The 22,665-nt window shown below is 40.3% G+C and overlaps 1 long non-coding RNA gene across 2 annotated transcripts; it reads left to right on the top strand.

Moving 5' to 3' along the window:
* The first annotated feature begins 2,685 nt into the window (after positions 1-2,685).
* On the top strand, positions 2,686-22,318 carry LOC122676050. 2 transcript variants are annotated; one of them, XR_006335403.1, is made up of 3 exons: positions 2,686-2,867; positions 3,299-3,464; positions 22,112-22,318. It is a non-coding gene; the product is annotated as an uncharacterized LOC122676050 (long non-coding RNA). The 2 variants fall into 2 exon arrangements; XR_006335402.1 differs by lacking the exon at positions 22,112-22,318 and adding an exon at positions 11,097-11,381.
* Positions 22,319-22,665: the final 347 nt, after the last annotated feature.

The following is a 22,665-nucleotide window of genomic DNA, read 5'->3' as shown; positions in this document are numbered from 1 at the left end:
TTCCTAGCATTAAAATGCATATGTAAGAATATGCCCCTTTAGTGGTTTTCAGACTTTAGCATGTATTAGAATCCTTTGGAAGGCTTGTTAAAACATAGACTGCTGCACAGATTGTTGGCTCCCAAATCTTTGATTCACTAGGTCTGGGACTAAGACCAGTAATTTATATTTTTACAAGGTCCTGGGTGATGCTGTTGCCGCTGATGCCACACACACTGGGAGGATCCCTGTATTATTATATGACACCACTACTGATGATCACTTACCTCACAAACAGGATTGGTGGAGTGTGTAAACATTTATGGAATAACTTAGAGCTATTAAAAAGGGCTTACCAGGTGTCCCAGTGGTAAAGAATTGGCCTGCCAAGCAAGAGACACAAGAGATGTGAGTTTGATCCCTGGGTCAGGATGATCCCCTGGAGCAGGAAATGGCAATCCACTCCAATATTCTTGCCTGGAAAATCCCATGGACAGAGTAGGCTGGTGGGCTACAGTCCCATGGGGTTGCAAAAGAGGCAGACACGACAGAGACTAAACAACACAACAACCACATCTTATTTAATCTTCATTCAACTTGGGAAGTCATTTTAATTGTTTGATTTTGCAGGTAAATAACTGAGACTCTGAAAAGATATGTACTGACTAATGAATGGGGGATGGAACTGAAACCCAAGTCAGAAGACATACATCTCTGTGCTGGGCATTGTTATGTAATTATCTTTGTTTAAAAGCCAAATGCACAGAAGGGTAAAGTATCAAGTTACTAACTCCAAAATATGTCAGCATAAGTGCAATGAGAATAGAACACCTTGAGAGAATACAGAAAAGAATGGAAAGTACGTAATGAAAGTTGGCCTGGAAAAGAGAAAAATACTGTAAAAATAGAAGATGAAGGCCACCAACAAGCTGTAATCACTGCTTTATAACTTTACTTGGCCCTGTCCCTGTTGCCTACACAAGCTTCATTATTGCTGCCTCCAAGATTCACTTCCAGGATTGAATCTATAGCCACATCAATTATAATTAAGCTGAATTAGTTGTCTAGTTTTGCTGAGAGGGAGTAAGACACTAGGTTAAAATGATAAATAGTGTTCTGTCTGTCCTTGTGGTCAGCATTTGTTCTTTTCCCTGGGACTATAATGAATCTGTGCCCCCAAAAGAACATAAAGTTCTATGTAGGCATTCAAGCTACTCTAATTTATCGTCCATCTACAAACTATTTTCTGTTTTGCCTAAAGTACCAGTTCAATTTCATTTCAGTCGCTCAGTCGTGTCCAACTCTTTGCGACCACATGAACCGCAGCATGCCAGGCCTCCCTGTCCATCACCAACTCCCGGAGTTTACCCAAACTCATGTCTGTTGAGTCAGTGATGCCATCCAACTATCTTATCCTCTGTCGTCCCCTTCTCCTCCTGCCCTCAATCTTTCCCAGCATCATGGTCGGTCTTCAAATGAGTCAGCTCTTCGCATCAAGTGGCCAAAGTATTGGAGTTTCAGCTTCAACATCAGTCCTTCCAATGAACACCCAGGATTGATCTCCTTTAGGATGGACTGGTTGGATGTCCTTACAGTCCAAGGGACTTTCAAGAGTCTTCTCCAACACCACAGTTCAAAAGCATCAATTCTTCGGTGCTCAGCTTTCTTTATAGTCCAACTCTCACATCCATACCTGAATGCTAGAAAAACCATAGCCTTGACTAGACAGATCTTTGTTGACAAAGTAATATCTCTGCTTTTTAATATGCTGTCTAGGTTGGTCATAACTTTCCTTCCAAGGAGTAAGTGTCTTTTAATTTCATAGCTGCAGTCACCATCTGCAGTGACTTTGGGGCCCCCAAAAATAAAGTCAGCCACCGTTTCCACTGTTTCCCCATCTATTTCCCAATGAAGTGATGGGACCGGATGCCATGATCTTAGTTTTCTGAATGTTGAGCTTTAAGCCAACTTATTCACTCTCCTCTTTCACTTTCATCAAAAGGCTGTTTAGTTCTTCTTCATTTTCTGCCATAAGGGTGGTGTCATCTGCATATCTGAGGTTATTGATATTTCTCCCAGCAATCTTAATTCCAGCTTGTCCTTCATCCAGCCCAGCATTTCTAATGATGTACTCTGCATAGAAGTTAAATAAGCAGGGTGACAATATACAGCCTTGACGTACTCCTTTTCCTATTTGGAACCAGTTCTAACTGTTGCTTCCTGACCTGCATGCAGGTTTCTCAAGAGGCAGGTCAGGTGGTCTGTTATTCCCATCTCTTTCAGAATTTTCCACAGTTTATTGTGATCCACACAGTCAAAGCCTTTGGCATAGTCAATAAAGCAGAAATAGATGTTTTTCTGGAACTCTCTTGCTTTTTCGATGATCCAATTGATGTTGGCAGTTTGATCTCTGGTTCCTCTGCCTTTTCTAAAACCAGCTTGAACATCTGGAAGTTCACAGTTCACATATTGCTGAAGCCTGGCTTGGAGAATTTTGAGCTAAAGTACCAAGTGCCCAATAATTACTTTTTGGTACAATGCTATATAAATCCTGAGAGAAACACTAATAATAATAGATATGATGTACTGAATGCTTACATATGTGATAAGCATATTGCAATATTTTCCCCTAACAGTGTACAGTGTCTTGCCTATGTAATAGGTAAGTAGTCCCAACCCGTCATGATTTTTTTTTTTTTTCAGTTTCCAAATCGGCATGACCTAAAAGGGAAAGAGTTCTGTAAACAAGGGGGACACTTTGTTGTCCATCAATGGAGATGTGTCCTATTTCCTCTTTGGCTTACCTTGCCAAATCTGGTATATCAGACACCCAGTGACGATTCAGGATGTATCAGATCAAAGCACATGATGAAGGAACATGGAGCATAGTAAGTATTAATATCATGATCTGGTTTGATTTTTAAGACTTTACCAAAAGTTTTGGATACACTTTGATGATTTTAAAAGAACACTGGACATACCTTAAAAAATACTACATTCAAGCTACTCTAATTTATCTTCCGTGTACAAACTATTTTCTGTTTTACCTAAAATACCAAGTACCCAGAGATTACTTTTTAGAACAATGCTATATAAATCCAGAAATGGCAACCCACTCCAGTATTCTTGCCTGGAGAATCCCATGGACAGAGGAGCCTGGTAGACCCCAGTCCATGGGGTCGCAAAGAGTCGACATGACTGAATGACTTCACTATCACTATCACTATATAAATCCCGACGGAAACACTAATAATAATAGATATGATGTATTGAATGCTTATATATGTGATAAGCATATTGCAATAATTTTCCCTAACAGTCTTCAGTATCTTGTGCTTTGGAGATGAGGGAATTGAGAGGTTAACGAGCTTATCCAAGATCACATAGCTGGAAAGTGGCTGAGATAAGGGATTTGAATCCAGACCAATTTAACTCAAAAGTCTGTGCTCTGTGCTCTTTCATCACATCACTCCAACCCAAAGAAGGTAAGTTTCTGATCCTGACTTTGAAGTCCTAAAAGCTGCATTGATTGTTTTGGGCAGTGGAAGGATATCCTATTAAAAAACTAGTGATGGTTAATTTTGTGTGTCAAGTTGACCGGACCAGGAAGTCCAGATATTTGGTCCAACAGTATTCTGAGTGTTTGTAAGGGTGTTTTGGGATGAGATTAACGTCTGACTTGGTAGACTGAGTAAAGTAGATTGCCCTCCCTAATGTGGGTGAAAGTGAACGTTGCTTAGTCGTGTTTGACTCTTTGCAATCCCATGGACTATACAGTCCATGGAATTCTCCAGGCCAGAATACTGGAGTGGATAGCCTTTCCCTTCTCCAGGGGATCTGCCCAATCCAGGGATAGAACCCAGGTCTCCCTCATTGCAGGTGGATTCTTTACCTGCTGATCTACCAGGGAAGCCCCCAATGTGGGTGGCCTCATCCAAACAACTAAGACTTAACTAGAGCAAAAAGGCTGACTGCCTGTGAATAGAAAGGGATTTCCTTCTGCCTGACTGTCTTTGAGCTGGGACATTGGTCTTCTCTGCTTTTGAACTTGGACTTGGACTGGAACTTACTCCATTTTCTTTCCTGGTTCTCAGGCCTTTGAAATTGAACTAGAATTATACCACCAACTCTCCTGTTTGTAGATTGCAGACTAGAGATCACGGGAGGCTCGGCATCTGTCATGAGCCCATTCCTTATTATAAATATCTGAAAATATATGTATATACATATAAACATATGTGTATATACATATATTACCCTCACATATTATAAATATCTGAATATATACATGTATATACAGATATTTATTCAGTTACCCTTGAACAATTTGAATTATGCAGATCCACTTATAAATATGTGGATTTTTTCCAATAAATATAGTGCCTGTATTTTCATTTTATAGATCTTTATATTAACAAAGCATGGGGAAAAGTTTGTGTTCCATTAAAGATCACAATATGCAGAATCAGCAGAACTAGGGTTTTAGTCCTGATTTTATTTGAACTGTTTCAGCTTCCTGTCCTTGGGTGAGTCATTAATCAATTCTTTGTTTTTGAGGAAGAGATAGCAGTACACAGATCTTGACTATAAGGGATCAGAGGGTGGGGGCTGGCATTCCTTATTCTCCCACTTGTTCAAGGGTCAACTACATATATTTGTTTGTGTGTGTATATGTATGTTTGAATATATATCTCCTATTTCTTACTGGTTTTATTTCTTGGGAGGACTCAGACTAATACATAACTCTTCTCAGCAAGTGTTCTAAGATCAGCCAATCTGTTATTTATTTCATCTGGTCTTCAGCTGTTGTTTATGTTTCATCTGGTTCACCTCCAAACCTCTGACGCACTCATCTCTGATAACATTCTGGAAATTCCCATCGTACTTCCCTGATGGCAAAATTCACATCCACTTACCTTTGATGTTACTGAGAATTTCAGAAGATAAAAATGACTTATCATCCAAAAAGAACTAAGGCCTTTTGTCTTTTAAACTTTTAAATGTAAAATTTATTTTTTAAAAGCTCAAGTTCTTTGGTTCAAAGTAGAAAGCTATTTTATATTGTAATTTGCATACTTAGTTCAACACTCTTAATAGATAAAATATATTGTATTAATTATCTCAAGTCATACGAAACTCATCTTTAGGTCAGAAAAGGGGACATTAAAAAATTGAAGTGCATAAAAATCAAAATGGATAATTCACCCAATTTCTAAGACCACATTTTACATTCGATAGTATAATCAACTATGCCACACCTAAGAGAGTTTTCCTACCAGTCTCCTTAACTATATGGAGAAGTCTGTGAAACAAACCAGTTGAATAGGATGTTACTGTGGGCAGGAACATTGTGACCCACCTGGGGAAAGGTTGTCTGCCTACTTGCCACCAATGAGCTCTGGCTTGGCTCTCTGACCCATTTTGACATTCAGGGGATTTTCTGTGACTGCCTTATCTCTGTGGCCTGTAGGAATAATTGTGCCCGCAAAAAGGAGCAAATTAGTTTCCAGTATATTAATGAGATCAGACCCAAGGACAACTGAGCAAGAATCCTGTTTTTCAAATCTCAAAAAATTTTTCATGAGTGAAATGCAAGTAGAATCTGCAAGTCACAGGCTACATTCAAGTATCCCAACCAAGGAAGGTATTACTGTGTGTTATGATGTATGCCCTCAAGCTCGTTTCATAAATATATATTAAAAACGTTTAGCTGTTACATCATTAACTCATTCATTTATTCAATACACACCCATTAGGCATCTTTCATTTTTAACCATTATGCTGGGTACTATAAGAGATTTTAAGATAAATAATAGAAGCATAGGGGGAAGATGATTGCCCCAAATAATTGAAATGCAAAACAGCTTTATAAGTACAAGTAAGTGGGAGAACAAACAGTTATCAGGATTCAAAACAGGCTAAAATTTAAACAGAGTACTACATGAAGTAAATTAGGAAATACTTTACGAAGGATGAAGAATATGATTTTAGTGTTGAAGGTTGGCAGGAAAAGGGCCCTATGAGTACATGTGTGTAAGTGGAAAAGTTCACTGACCAGCACAGTTTGATTGATGAAAAGAGCATGGGTGATTGAAACAGGGTGACGGACCCAACTCATATCAATGGAGAAACCAGAGAAGCATATAGAAATTAACGATTAAACTTAACCAGAAGTTGCCCTGTGCATACCATGGCCAGTGTGACATGGTGGAGCAGGTACTGCCAGGTCTGTGAGTCAGAAAATCTTAGCTCTACTCTGGTCTCTCCTTGTCTTCTGGGGGCTTGTTTCACCAATCTGGGTCTCAGCGTTGATATGTCTGACATAGGAGTACTACTCTGCCTACTTCAGAGTCTTTATGAGGATTAGACAATGCAGATGATTATTGATGTCCTGTGTAGACTGGAAGATCAGTTGGTTAGCACCATGCTATTCATTTTTTGAGAGTTTAGAACACTAATTCATTTTTAATGTAAAACCATCCCTCCTTAAACAATGTGACTCCTTGAGGTAGAACAAAACCAATTTAATCATATATCATAGTAATGATGATAAAATTTACTTTGATTTATTTATAACCCTCTTGATATGGATACTATTTTCATCTCTTGTTGTTCTTGCTGTTCAGTTACTCAGTCTGACTCTTTGTGACCCCGTGGACTGCAGCACACCAGCCTTCCCTGTCCTTCACTATCTGAGTTTACTCAAACTCATGTCCACTGGGGCTTCCCCGGTGGCTCAGTTGGTAAAGAATCTGCCTGTCAGTACAGGAGGCACAAGAGATGTGGATTTGATCCCTGGGTTGGGAAGATTCTCTGGAAAAGGAAATGGCAACCCACTCCAATATTCTTGCCTGGAAAATTCCATGAACAGAGTAGCCTGGCTGGCTACAGTCCATTGAGTCAGTGATGCCATCTGACCATCTCATCCTCTGTCATCCCCTTCTCTTCTTGCCCTCAATCTTTCCCAGCATCAGGGTCTTTTCCAGTGAGTCAGCTCTTCACATCAGATGGCCAAAGTATTGGAGTTTCAGCTTCAGCACTGTTTCTTCTAATGAATATTGAAGGTTAATTTCCTTTAAGATTAACTGGATTGATCTCCTTGTAGTCCAAGGGACTCTCAAGAGTCTTCTCCAGCACTGTAGTTCGAAAGCATCGGTCCTTCAGCGCTCAGTTTCTTTATAGTCCAACTCTCACATCCATTCATGGCTACTGGAAAAACCATAGCTTTGACTATACAGACTTTTGTTGGCAAAGTGATGTATCTGCTTTTTAATATTCTATCTAGGTTTGTCATAGCTTTTCTTCCAAGGAACAAGCGTCTTTTAATTTCATGGCCTCCGTCACTGTCTGTCGTGAATTTGGAGCCCAAGAAAATGAAATCTGTCACTGTTTCCACTTTTTCCCCATCTGTTTGCCATGAGGTGATGGAATCAGATCTTAGTTTTTTGAATGTTGAGTTTAAGCCAGCTTTTTCCCTCTCTTTTACCTTCATCAAGAGGCTCTTTAGTTTCTCTTCGCTTTCTGCCATTAGGGTGGTGTCATCTGCATATATGAGGTTGTTGATATTTCTCCCAGCAATCTTAATTCTAGTTTGTGCTTCATCCAATCTGGCATTTCGCCTGATGTACTCTGCATATAAGTTAAATAAGCAGGGTGACAATATATAGTCTTATATTCCTTTCCCAATTTTGAACGAGTGGGTTGTTCCATGTCCAGTTCTAACTGTTGCTTCTTATCCTGCATACAGGTTTCTCAGAAGGCAGGTCAGGTGGTTTAGTATTCCCATCTCTTTAAGAATTTTCTATAGTTTGTTGTGATCCACACAGTCAAAGGCTTTAGTGTAGTCAATGAAGCAGAAGTAGATATTTTCCTGAAACTCTCTTGCTTTTTCTATGTTGGCAATGTTGGCAATTTGATCTCTGGTTCCTCTGCCTTTTCTAAATACAGCTTGAAAACCTGGAAGTTCTTGGCTCATGTACTGTAAAACTCACTTGGAGAATTTTGAGCATTACTTTGCTAGCGTGTGAGATGAATGCAATTGGGTGGTAGTTTTAACATTCTTTGGCATTGCCTTTCTTTAGGATTGGAAGAAAAACACCTTTTTCAGTCCTGTGGACACTGCTGAGTTTTCCCAATTTCCTGGAATGTTGAGTGCAGCACTTTAATAGAACCATCTTTTAGGATTTGAAATAGCTCATCACCTCTACTAGCTTTGTTCGTTGGGATGCTTCCTAAGGCCACTTGACTTTGCACTCCAGGATGTCTGGCTCTAGCTGAGTGACCACACCATTTTAGTTATCCAGGTCATTAAGACCTTTTTTGTACAGTTCTTCTGTGTATTTTTGCCACCTCTTCTTAATCTCTTCTGCTTCTGTTAGGTCCTCGCTGTTTCTGTCCTTTATTGTGCCCATCTTTGCATGAAATGTTCCCTTGGTATCTCCAATTTTCTTGAAGAGATCTCTAGTTTTTCCCATTCTATTATCATCCCTTATTCAGAGGAAACTGCCTATTAGAAATGGACTATAAAAAGGCATAGTTGAGTTTATAAGCTCAACCAATCAGTCATGAGTCCATAGCAGGCCACACTGCTTTCATGTAAAGCAAGAAAGACATAAGCTTGCATATGATTTTAAAGAAAAATCATATTCCTTTAGTGACTGTTGTCCAAAAAAGCATTAGCCCAAAGTGACCTAATAGTCAGTTCTCTCCTTTATTAAAAAAAAAGAACACAAAAGGAACCATCTTTAATGTTAATATTATAACTCACTGAATTGAAATTAAATGAGATACTACTTTAGTTAACATTTTAGCAGATACTTTAAGTTATTTGCATATAATTTTTCCAATTATAAATTGAGATGCTCATCATAGAAAATTGAGAGAATATTGAAAAGTATGAAGAGGACCGTAAAAATAACATACAATCCCTGTATTAACTTTTTTTGTTTTTTGGCTGTGTGACACAGCTTGTGAGATTTTAGTACCCTGACCAGGGATTGAACTTGTACTCTCCCCACCAAAAGCATTGGAAAATCTTAACCATTGGGCACTCAGGGAATTAATTCCCTAACATTTTGTTAAATGTCATTTCAGTTTTTTTAATTTAAGGATAATATTTTTAGGTTTTCTGTCCCTAGTGAAATATAGCGATTTAGTTAATTGAAAATGTTTGCATCTGAAGGTATAGGTTTCTCAGCAAGACAATTTTCACTCACCGCTAGCTTTTTCCTTTAATATATATAATTATAGGTATATATAAAATATAACATGTATAATAACATATATGTTACATGCATGCATGCTAAATCACTTCAGTTGTGTCCTACTCTTTGCGATACTATGGACTGTAACCTGCAGGTTCCTCTGTCCATGGGATTCTCCAGGCAAGAATACTGGAGAGGGATGCTGCTGTATGTCTAACTTACATACAAAGTATACACATCTTGAGAGTTCAACTCAGTTAATTTTTACATACACCCATGTAACCACCACCATGTCAAAGTATGAAACATTCCAGGAGGCTCACTGTGTCACCTCCCTGTAAATACTGCCCCCCAACGCAGGGTAACTATTGTTCTCATCTCTCAAACAACCTTCCAAGCTTGGCTTAAATGACTATCCTTGATCAACCAATCAAAATTTTTGTAGTCTGTCTCTTATCGATTGTGGGATATATCCCACAGTGCAAAGAATGTAGGTGACAAAATGAAACTGCAATTCTTGCAAAATGTGCAGAATTCTATGACTTGATAAAAGTGATGTTAGAGAACTGTTTCAATCTCATGTATATTTATGTATCAAAAGACTAGATAGGTCTTCTCTGGTGGCTCAGTGGTAAAGAATCCACCTGCCAATGCAGGAGACATGGGTTTGATCCCTGGTCCGGGAAGATTCCACATGCCACTGAACAACTAAGCCTGTGAACCACAACTATTGAGCCTGTGCTCTAGAGCCCAGGAGCCCCAACTACTGAGTCCATGGGCTGCAATTAATGAAGCCCACACCCTAGAGCCCATGCTCCGCAACAAGAGAAGCCACCTCAATGAGAAGCCTGCACCGCAGCTAAAGAGTAGCCCCTGCTCAATTCAGCTAGAGAAAAGCCCTTGCAGCTACAAAGACCCAGCAAGCCAAAAATAAATAAATATATTTTCTAAAAAAGACTAGGTAAATATTGGGGCTTTCCCAGTGGCTCAGATGGTAAAGAATCTGCCTGAAATGCAGGAGACCTAGGTTCAATCCCTGGATTGGGCAGATCCCCTGAAGAAGGGAATGGCAACCCACTCCAGTATTCTTGCCTGGCAATCCCATGGACAAAGGAGCCTGGCGGGCTATAGTCAAACACGACTTTGCCAGTGTGTACTGATAGGTAAAAACTGAAGAATAAAATAAGAGAAAATGGGTAAGGATGCTGACACAATAAATGATTCCAAAAGGTACTGGCTTAAATACCAAAGAATTTAAAAAATCTCTTTGGAAGATTGATTAAAACCATAGGTTTTTAAAAATCTTGATTTTTAAATTATTTGGAAAAATGATCCCCTTTGATAGTGTTACACAGGGTAACATGAACTAAAGGATATTGCATTGTGCCATTCTTCAATTTTGTCCAAGAAAATGTGTCCTCTCTCTACGCCACATCAGGCCCCTAACATTCTTTGGGCTAAGAATTAGCACATTGTTGCAAATAATCACATACTCTGTTGACTTTAAGATAATTATTTTTATTATATACTTTGAAATTTGCTCTTTATTGTAAGAGGATTAATTCAGTTTGATCCTTTGCTGCTACCTTTTATCCTTAGATGAGGAGTGTTTCTTGTAACTCTGGTCTCTGTGAAGAAGTTTAGAGGAGATATAATTTATTTATCGAATCTGCACTGTCCTCACTTTGTCGATAACACAGTAGACGCATAGAGCACATAAGTGATCTGGAAGGGCCCCAGTGACAGTGCTTGTATCTATGTGTGTCTGACTCTAGAATCTATTCTCTTTAAATCAGAATTTTTCCCAGGACCTCAAAAGTGGGGGCAGCCAGAAACCCAGGGTGATTTATTTTCCTTTCCAGTCCTCAGTCCTTTGAGTAAGAAAGTGTACCTGTATTCTTATTGTTATCACAGATACTAATGCTTCAATGACTGCAAGGACAAAATACCTCCACACACATCTCTTTACTACCTTCAGGGATGAAGGAGTCTTTGGGGCCTAGAAAAGAGAACAACAGTCTCAAAGGCCCCTTGCTGAATCATCTAACTTCGGAGAAAACAAAACAGAATTTTAGTTCCACCCTGATGCTCCGGGCCGGTTGCATCTATCCAGGACTTATCAACCCCTGTCCAGAAACCTTCCACCCCCTACACCTGCCCAGAAGACTTATCACCCCCTGCCCAACTACAAATGTCATCTCAACAAAAGAATACTCAAAATATCCCGCCTAATTAACGTTTCCCTTATCACTTCCACAAACCTCCCTATATGTATGAAGCCTCCCTGATCCCTCTCGGCGCTCAGCCTGGTCGTCAGGCCGACTGTCGCCCCTCCTTGCCTGAATAAAGGTAACCTACTTTGCATATAGGGTTATCATTACCATCTTTTCTAAATTCCATATATATGTGTTAGTATGCTGTAATGATCTTTATCTTTCTGGCTTACCTCACTCTGTATAATGGGCTCCAGTTTCATCCATCTCATTAGAACTGATTCAAATGAATTCTTTTTAACAGCTGAGTAATATTCCATGGTGTATATGTACCACAGCTTCCTTATCCATTCGTCTGCTGATGGGCATCTAGGTTGCTTCCATGTCCTGGCTATTATAAACAGTGCTGCGATGAACACTGGGGTGCACATGTCTCTTTCAGATCTGGTTTCCTCAGTGTGTATGCCCAAGAGTGGGATTGCTGGGTCATATGGCAGTTCTATTTCCAGTTTTTTTAAGAAATCTCCACACTGTTCTCCATAGCGGCTGTACTAGTTTGCATTCCCACCAACAGTGTAAGAGGGTTCCCTTTTCTCCACACCCTCTCCAGCATTTATTGCTTGTAGACTTTTGGATAGCAGCCATCCTGACTGGCGTGTAATGGTACCTCATTGTGGTTTTGATTTGCATTTCTCTAATAATGAGTGATGTTGAGCATCTTTTCATGTGTTTGTTAGCCATCTGTATGTCTTCTTTGGAGAAATGTCTGTTTAGTTCTTTGGCCCATTTTTTGATTGGGTCATTTATTTTTCTGGAATTGAGCTTCAGGAGCTGCTTGTATATTTTCGAGATTAATCCTTTGTCTGTTGCTTCATTTGCTATTATTTTCTCCCAATCTGAAGGCTGTCTTTTCACCTTACTTATAGTTCCCTTTGTTGTGCAAAAGCTTTTAAGTTTCATTAGGTCCCATTTGTTTAGTTTTGCTTTTATTTCCATTACTTGGGGAGGTGGGTCATAGAGGATCCTGCTGTGATTCATGTCAGAGAGTGTTTTGCCTAAAGATCATTACAGCATACTAACACATATATATGGAATTTAGAAAAGATGGTAATGATAACCCTATATGCAAAACAGAAAAAGAGACACAGATGTACAGAACAGACTTTTGGACTCTGTGGGAGAAGGCGGGGGTGGGATGTTTCGAGAGAACAGCATGTATATTATCTATGGTGAAACAGATCACCGGCCCAGGTGGGATGCATGAGACAGGTGCTCGGGCCTGGTGCACTGGGAGGACCCAGGGGAATTGGGTGAGGGGGGAGGTGGGAGGGGGGATCGGGATGGGGAATACATGTAACTCCATGGCTGATTCATGTCAATGTATGACAAAACCCGCTGCAATGTTGCGAAGTAATTAGCCTCCAACTAATAAAAATAATTGAAAATAAATAAATAAATAAAACCAGCTTGAACACCTATAAATAAATAAATAAATAAATAAAGGTAACCTACTTCTATTGAGGTCATCTTTCCTTTTCTGCCTCGCCAGAACTATACCCTACAAGGGACGTGGAGGAGAAACAGGTGAGGAGGACTCTCAGACTCAGCAAACTGAATGCCTCACCTGAGGAACCCCAGCTCACAAGCAGCAGTGCTGTAACTGGAGCGAACCCCCTTAGACTTAGGAAAGGGCAGTATCCTTTTCTCTTTACAGCTGTCTCCAAGGATGAAAAGAAGTGGGGGAAGTTAGAAGTTTATTGACCATGTTAACATCTAAGTAATGTCTCCACTGAATACACGGCCTTCTATTGTGACATTTTTTTGAAGTCTCCCTCCTAGAGGGGTGCACACCATCCCTGCAAGAGGGAGATATCAAGGTCACATTTCCACTTCACCCCTACCTCCCAGGCTCAAGAAGGTTCTAGCATTTGAATTCTGTATCAGAAAGAAAACCAGTAAAAGGACCTCTCAAAGTTCCTGTCCCACCCAGTGTACTATCCTGGGGAGTCGACAGAGGGCATAGATGAGTTGTTTTATTTCAAATAGCTTTGTCAGTTTCACTTTCTATTTCTTAACCTAAGTTCTCAATTTCCACTCTTGTCAGGGGAAGGCTGAAGACCACAGAAGCATACACCAGGATTTATAAACCCTGTTTAGCCCTTATTTCTCATAGAACTCTAGGCTCTACAGACCTGTAAGATTTACTCTAATAAGCCTGATCAGTGCACACTTCCTCCCCCTCTGAATATATCTCATAGCAACACAAAAAAGCAACAGGGTCAAATTCGGTGCCCTCAAATTGCAGGGCGGGGCAAAATCACAAACCAACAGTTTCGCACTGCAGCCTGTGAGAGGAAGCAGCAACTTGAAATAAAAGCAAGCTACCTGAAAATTCTAAATACACATTCTGAGCTCACCTACTTCTAAAGCTAGTGTTTAAAAGTTATTATTCCTTTTCCCTTCTCTGTCATGTTTATCAGGATTTCCTCTCCACGCAGGGAAAGACTTTTTTTTTCTTTTTTAGATTATTAAAGCTTCTGTTCAGTTTTTTTTTTTTTTTTAAGTTGAAAAGAAACGTGCAGTCTCATAAAATCTTGGACTCAATTCAAAACTTATCTAAGAACTCCACCCTGTCCTTGGCAAATTCCAGATTAACTTTCCATCAGTAGTCCACTAGCTCCTCTGTCCATGGACTCCTCCAGGCAAGAACACTGGAGTGTGGGTAGCTATTTCCCTTTCCAGGGAATCTTCCCAACCCAGGGATCAAACCAGGGTCTTCTGCACTGCAGGTAGATTACCATCTGAGTCACCAGGGAAGCAGTTAATCAGTTAAGGAGAGTGTTAGCCACTGAGGGAGCGTTTCTAGATGACTGTACCAGCTCAGCTGAATTCATGGCCCACGTGTTCTCTTTACCTGAGGAATAAAGTGTAAAGGGAAAATACTGTTCTCATCTAAGAGAACCATAAGATAGACAAGCTATTCCTACAGCTCTCAGGATACATACATGTAAACTATATATATATATTCATTTACTATATACATGAATATATACCCTATGCAATATCTATCTATATCTTGATAACTAATTGTTAAAGTAATAATACTTATTTATTTCTGGAGAACTCAAAGTATAATTACTGCTCTTATTTTCCTGTCTGCATTGTCTTTGGGAGGGAGGGAAGGCAGGACCAAGGGAGGGAAGAAGGGAGGAGATTTCTTAGAGGTCATTCAGGGAATTTGGCTGAGTTTGAACAGACAGGGACACCTGCCTGTTAGACTGACTCTTGAGGGGAAACTTCCAACACACAGACTCATAGGCCTTGATTGCCTTAAGTGACTTAGTGTGGATTTGTCTGGGTTGAATTCTAGAATTTTCAGAATTTTAAGGAGAAACAGTAAGTTATTTCTTGGTCCTTGCTGTGTTTATAACAAAATCAGCATGCCAGTCACATCCTCAGGGACGTGGGGAGAAAGTTTTCTCAGGACTCTGAAATTCTGCTTCTCCCTCAGTGCACATCAGCATACACTCATTATATAGCTCAGAACTGTGTCCCCATGGGACCTAGATTTGCTGGGCAGAAAAGGGAACCAAACAACCTATCTCTGGCCTCTGGACCTCTGCCCATCTTTCTACCAGGCATCTTCACCTAGGAAAAGGCAAAAGTTTTAAGGAAAGTTATTCGGTAGAGATTCCAGTGCTAAAGACAATCCACTGGGATATTTTGGACTGAAGCCTACTTTCCTTTCATACCATTGGGTGGCAGGAAGTTCATGAGTGACTGAGAAGCCTTACCAAAGGTGAACGAGAGAGAGGCAGCTGGACCTAGGAAAGGAATTGATTAATTCTTCCCTCATTCTACCCCAGCAAGTGCAAAACAAAAAGAAACAAGCAAACAAAACCAAATCCTTTTAATTGAATGCTTTGCCTGTCAAGATTTAGCTTATCCTGGGGCTTCCGTGGTGGTCTAGTGGTTAAGAATCTGCCTGCCAGTGCGGGGGACATGGGTTTGTTCCCTGGTCAGGGCAGATCCCGCATGCTGCAGAGCAACGAAGCCTGTGTGTCACAACTTCTGAGCCTGGGTGCTGCAACTACTGAAGCTCACACGCCTGGAGCCCATGCTCTGCAACAAGAGAAGCCCCCACAATGAGACATCTGCACACCGCAACTAGAGAGTAGCCCCTGCTCACTGCAGCTAGAGGAGAGCCCAAGCAACATCAAAGACCCAGCACAGCCAATAAATAAATAAAATTGTTTTCAAAAAGAAAGAAAAGAGGAAACGACTTAAAAGAGATTTACCTTATCCTGCTTCATGAAAGAAAAAAAAAGTCACAATAATAAGGAACTGACTCTGGGCAGAAGCTGATGTTCTTAAACCCCAAGGGTCTTTCCAAAGAATTATCATTAGTTCAAAGAAAAAAAATGCATTGGAGAAAATAAATATCCATACTTATATATTTAATTTGTAAAGATGAGGAATGTTTTCCTCTTTTCTTTAGAAAATGGCCCTACTGATTCTTTATAATGTTTTCATCTTATAGTAAACACATTAAGGAGATACATTCCTTATGTTCAGACCTTTTCCCGTGTTTTCTCTTTTCTCTCTTCTTCCTTTTTCTGTTCTCCTTTTCTGATCTCTAGTCTCTCTGATTTTCTTTGGTTTTTGAAGATAGAATCAGGAAAAGAAAAGAAGGAAAAAAATTAGGTGTAAGATTTACAAATGTATTTTTACCAGAGTAAACAAATAAGGAAAGAGATGAACCTAAGTGTACCTAGGTTAGCTGGCAAAATTTACCTTAAGTATTCTCAGTTTAGTCTGAGAAGGATCAGTGTACTATAGATCCAGATCCCAGAAGTAAATAAATGCCTGTAACACTATCTCATGAATTCACTCACACTTCTTTTGAGTTTAAATAAAATAAGGTGCTTTCATGAGATGGCTTTTCCTTGCGCATGTCTGGGTGTTTGGGTGGAAGAGTGACTGTAGGGATCTGTTTGAATGTGTGCTTATTTCTTCAGTTCTGATTTCCCAGAATTAGCCCATTTAGAAGTAAGTTTCTTTTTATTTAGCTTTTCACTTTTACTTTCTTTTACCTCAGATGACCTAAAGAGGCCTTTGGTTTCTTGGGAAATAAACTTGCAGTTTCTCTTCTGTTAGCCTTTGTTGATTCACATCTATTCAGGAAAAGGAAATGGCAGCCCAATCCAGTATTCTTGCCTGGAGAATCCTGTGGATGGAGGAGCCTGGTGGGCTGCTGTCCATAGGGTCACACAGAGTTGGATACGACTGAGGCGACTTAGCATGCGTGCATGCATTGGAGAAGGAAATGGCAACCCACTCCTGTATTCTTGCCTGGAGAATTCCAGGGACGGAGGAGCCTGGTGGGCTGCCATCTATGGGGTCGCTCGGAGTCGGACACGACTGAAGCGACTTAGCAGCAGCAGCAGTTCCACAGATCTTGATGACTTATGGTTCTGGAGTCAAAAGCTAAATCTGGAGGGTTCTGTCATATAGCAACAGGTTCTAGAGCTCCATCCATTCTGTAAGTTTTCAGCATTAAACTTGGCAGTGGAAAACTATAGCCTGGGTTGGAGAAGACTGGTTCATCTCTTCCCCTTACACCATGCTACGCATCATGGAATGGTTTCTACAGCGGGGGTAATTGTCATCTCTGTCAATAAAAAGAGCCCCAAAAGGTTGTGTTAGTGGCTGAGGAATCAGACTCCTCCAGGTCTCAAACTTATATCCAACCCCTTTCCCTTTTCTTTGCTTCCTCTGACTTTAGTTTAGTACAAAGAATCCAGCTTTTTAACTCTGCAAAGCTCAAGTCTGTCTGTCATTCAACCATATTGGATTTATAGTCGTAGCAAAATGATTCTTAGATAAGCTGTATTTCCTCCTTCTCTGCCTTTTAGACAGGCCACACTTGGTAGAAGCTTCTCACTCATATGATTTTACTTAAGTTTCCAGGTCGTAGTCAACATACCCTAACATCCTGATATTGTCCCATCAAGCCACCCCACCCCAAAATCAAGGCTTAGTACCAGGTTGTGTGCTATGATTTTATTAAAAAAAAAAAAAAAAGACAGGGAGAAAATATTTGCAAAAGGTGTATCTGGTAAAAGACTGTTATCCAAATTTTGCAAAGAATTCTTAAAACTCAATATAAGAAAACAAACAACTTGTTTGGGAAATGGGCAAAAGATTTGAACAGAAAACTCACCAAAGATACACAGATAGCAAATAAGCATATGAAAAGATGTTTAACATCACATATCATTAGGAAATTTAAATTTTAAAATAATAAAGAGATACCACCACACACTTCGAATGGCAAATCCAAAATACTGAAAGCACCACATGTTGCGGAGGATTTGTAGCAAGAGGAACTCTCGTTCATTGCTGGAGGGAATGCAAAATGGTACAGCCACTTTGGAAGTCAGCTTGGCAATTCCTTGCAAAGCTAAACGTACTCTTACTATATGATACAGCAGTCCCACTTCTTGTTTATTTACCCAAGTGAATTGAAAATGTATGTCCACAAAAATCCTTTACATGAATGTTCAAAGCAACTTTATTCATAATTGCCAAAAGTTGAAAGCCACCACAATGTCCTTCAGTAGGTGAATGAGTAAATAAACTGGTACATTCAGACAATGGAATATTATTCAACTCTAAATGGAATGAACTATCGAACCATGAAAAGACATAGAGGAAACTTAAATGCATAATACTAAGTGAAAGAAGCCATTCTGAAAAGGCTACATACTGTATGATTCCAAATATCATGACATTCTGGAAGAAGAAAAGCTGTGGAGACAGTAAAAAGTTCATTCAGTGGTTGCCAGGAGTTAGAGAGGAGGGAGGGATGAAGAGAAAGAGCACAGAGGATTTTTAGGGCCATGAAAGTACTTTGTCTGGTGCTATAATGGTGGGCACACACCATTACACATTTGTCAAAACCCACATGATATCCAACACCAAGAGTTACGCATACCCTAATATAAACTATGGACTTTGGGTGATAAGGATGTGTCAGGGTAGGTTAATCAGTTGTAGCAAGTATAATACTCTGGTGTGGGATATTGATAGTGGTGGAATTTGTGCATGTATGGGAGTAGGGGGTATGTGGGAATTCTCTACTTTCTTTTTTTTTTTTTTTTTGGTCTTCCCACGTGGCATATGGATCTTAGTTCCCCAATCAGGGTTCAAACCTGTGTCCCCTACATTGGAAGTGCAGAGTTTTAACCATTGGACCACCAGGGAAATCCTTCACTCCATTTTCTGCTAGATTTTGTTCTTAATCTATAAATGCTTAAAATAAAGTATTTTTTTTAAAAGGTGACCATTTAAAAATGCCAGATGCCTTGCTATCACCTATCAAGAATTGTGCTAAGTCACTTCAGTCCTATCTGACTCTTTGCAACCCTATGGACTATAGCCCATTAGGCTCATCTGTCCCTGGGATTCTCCAGGCAAGAATACTGGAGTGGGTTGCTGAGCCCTTCTCCAGGGGATCTTCCAGACTCAGGGATTAAACCTGGGTCTCAGGTCTCCTGCATTGGCAAGCGGGTTCCTTACCACTAGCACCACCTGGGCCACTGGATATCAAGAATCATCTCTTCTCAGTACTTTTGTGAATATGAAACCCAGTCAAAATATCAATCTTGTATAACCCAGGAGAGTTTGAATTAATGAGGTATGTAGACCCATAAGTGTGAAAATTTTTGCCCCACTTGAGAAGAAATAGTTTCATTTTAGTCAAAGTAAAATTAATTATATGACTGACTCATCAACAGTTAAGTTCCTTATCAACCAACATTACATAACTGGCTTTTTTTTTTTCCGATTTATTTGTATACAGTTTGATTCCCAAGATGAAGCAAGCTTCCTTCTTAAGTTTAATTTGAATTCTGTTTCAGGAACAAACATAAGCTCTTGCTTTTTATATTTTCTTTTAAGGTACTGCTTTTGTTTCTGTTTCACTATGAGATGTAACCCAAAGAGGAACAAGGCTATTAGATGTTTGTATTTCTATACTTGAGTGAATTCTTAAAAATTCCTTCATGTAAGTAGAATATGTAGTTATAATGTAACTTTCATGTATTTGCAATAATAAACATTTATAAGGATTCATCCACCATAAAAATACAAAGTAAGCTTTCATTGTTCTATATGAATGATTATCCTACATGATGACCAATATACCAAACTGAAATTGTCTATATCCTTCTTATAGTCATTGTTTCTTTTTATTCATTTTGTCAGGAAAGACCTCACTAAACTCATATCCACAATTAGGGGAAAGAAAAACTGAGGATACACCTAAACAATGGTCAAAACAGAAACAGGAAAGCAGTCAAAATTTAAAATAAGCACATATAAACTAACAAAAAGGAAACAGGTTATTTACTGTGTACTTTTTTACACATGCTATTTATATAGTACCTGCATGTGGAATATTACTTCTGTACACACACACACAGACACATACATATACACACATTTTTAAAGAGGTTAAATAATTTTTCCCAGTTCAGCCAGCTTATCAGTGGTATTTTGTTTTATTCCAAAAAATATCACTTCATCACTCAACCTCAGGAGGAACATCTCACAGGCAAAACTAATCTAACTTATTTAAAATTCTTTGGAATATCTTTTGTGAATTCTAATATTTTCTGCCACATTATAAGGTGGTTTCTCTAGTAAAATAGATGGGGGCAGGCAGGAAAACCACTGTTGGCTAACCTGCTTCTTGAACAGCAAGATTGAGAGGTTTTGCTCAATAGTAAGAGAGGCAGACACCTGAGAGCCCTTAAGGATCTCTCAAAGAATGGGGGAAGGGACTTCCCTGGAGGTCCAGGGGCTAAGACTCATGTTCCCAATGCAGGGGGCCCAGCTTTGATCCTGGTCAGGAAACTGGATCCCACATGCCACAACTAAGGACCCGTGGGCTACAACTAAGATGTGGTGCACCCAAATAAATAAATATTTTTTAATTAAAAAGAAAAAGAATATTCCATTTTAAAAAAATGGGGAAGCAGCTCAGAAAACTGTAAAGGCCTTGTAAATACCATTATCCATGTATAATTTGCTCTTGCCCAAGCACCCTTTAAGCAACAAGTAGTGAAATTCCATATATTCCAGTGGGGTGGGGAGAGGGGACTATCTTTGTGGCCTCTGTCTTTAAGAGGAGAGTTAAAAGCAACTACCATTTGCAATGCTATGGTGGAGCCAGGGCCATAGTAACAAACAAGGAGTAGCCAGTGAACCAGGAAACAAAGAGGGACTATTTAAAACCGAGATGTGGCCTTATTGACACTAATAGGAGCCATGTGGACACCATGCTTTGCTGTTGTGATAATAACAATAACAGTAATATTAGTAATACTTTATCATAAGTGCTTTAGATATAGTCTTATCCTCAAAACAACACTGCAAGGTTAATACCAGCATTTTGCCATGAGCTACAGTGAAGTTCAGAAATGCAAATCCACCCAGCTGGAGCTGGACTCCTCTCAGGCCCTGGGCTTCTTGATTTCTCCAAGTCCCTGCTTGTTACACGGTCATACCAAGCAGAACACATGTGCTATGTGTACCGTTTCACTTTGCACATGCCAGGACACTCAATACATTTTAGCTCCCTTCTTCCTGCCTGTGAATTGCCTGCTGGAAAGAAGGTTCTTGGGTCTGATTGCCAGCTGTCTTTATTAGCATCCTATTGCTGCCACACATTTCATGTCTTTAAACAACACAAATTTATTATCTTGCATTTCTGGGGGTCAGAAGTTCAAAATCAATCTCACTGGCCTAAAATCAAGATGGTGGCAGGACCAGTTCTTCCTTGAGACTGTAGAAGGGAATATATGTTGCTTTTTCTAGCAGCCAGAGGCTATCTGCCTTTTTTGACTTGTGGCCTCTCATCACATCTCCTTTTCCTCCCTCTGTCTGTCACCACATCTTCATAACTCTCACCCTTTTTTGCCTCTCTTATGATTGCAATTGGCTCACCTGGATAATCCATGGGCATTTCCTTAACTCAAGATGCTTAATTTAATCCCATTGCAAAGTCCCTCTTACCATTTAAAGTAAGATGTTCACAGTTTCTGAGGATTAGGGTGTGAACCTCTTTGAGGGGACATTATTCAGGTTATTACACCACCTGGGTGACCACTAGATGGTCAGGCTCTGCTGCAGGATAGAGTACAACATGAGTGGGGCCAAGGCTAAAGGGCAATCATGTCACCCAGAGAAGAAACCAGTGCATGATCTGAGGTCACTGAGAACAGACAACGCACACACCAAGCTCAAGTGACACAGCATTTATTCCTAGCAAGAGGAGAGAAAGTATGCGTAAGATCCAGCTCCTTGCAATGTGTCAGGCCCCAGGGCCAGCTGATCCACTTAGCAACCAATTCAGGGTTGCATGGTTGCACGCCCTCTCTTTTGTGCTGCAGTAGAAGGACCCAGACTCTAACCCCACACAGGTGGGCTCTGACTTACAGAAAGCTGGGAGAGTGCTGCGGGCACGGACACAGGCACTTAAGAAAAACGAAGGAGCCCCCGGAGAGTCTGAAACAGGGAACTCTACTCCCATGCAAGTTGGTAAACCCAGCACAGGTGTGTGGGCTCTTGGGAAAGCCCTTCCGTACGTGCCTGAAAGACCACATGCGCGAGGCGTCCTTTCCCAGTACATTTTTTGATCCTCTTCACCAGGAGCTGGTTTGGGAGCTGCAACCAGGAAGGATAGGAAAAGGGAAATTGCCAAGATGGTGGAGTAGGAAGACTGAGCTCACCTCCCACGGGCACACCAAAATTACAACTATTTATAGAGCAACTGTGGATGAGAACAACCTGAAGACTAACAGAAAAGATCTACAACTAAAGATATAAAGGAGGATCCACAATAAGGCTGGGAGCAGCAAAGGCATGGTGCTGTCAAGACCCACACCTCCAGGTAGGCAACCCACAAACAGGAAGATAATCACTTTTGGAAAGATTCTCTTGAAGGGGTGAAGGGCCCAAGCCCCACAGTGGGTTCCTTAGCCCCGTCCTGCACTGAGAAGATGAACCCCCTAGAATACCTGGCTTTGGAGGCCAGCAGGGTTGACTTTCAGGAAGGCCAGAGTGCTATAGAAAACAGAGACTCTGCTCTAAAAGGGATCTCGCAAGCTCCAAGATCCAGGGCAGAAGCAGTCCTTTAAAGGGAGCCTGGGTCAGACCCACCCACTGGTCTTGGAGAGTCGCTGGAAGCAACCAAAACTCCTGGC

Source organism: Cervus elaphus, chromosome 19, assembly GCF_910594005.1.
Source record: "Cervus elaphus chromosome 19, mCerEla1.1, whole genome shotgun sequence".
NCBI classification, from domain to species: Eukaryota; Metazoa; Chordata; class Mammalia; order Artiodactyla; family Cervidae; genus Cervus; species Cervus elaphus.
The sequence above is the reverse complement of the archived record's forward strand: the minus strand, read 5'-3'. Positions and strand labels throughout refer to the sequence as shown.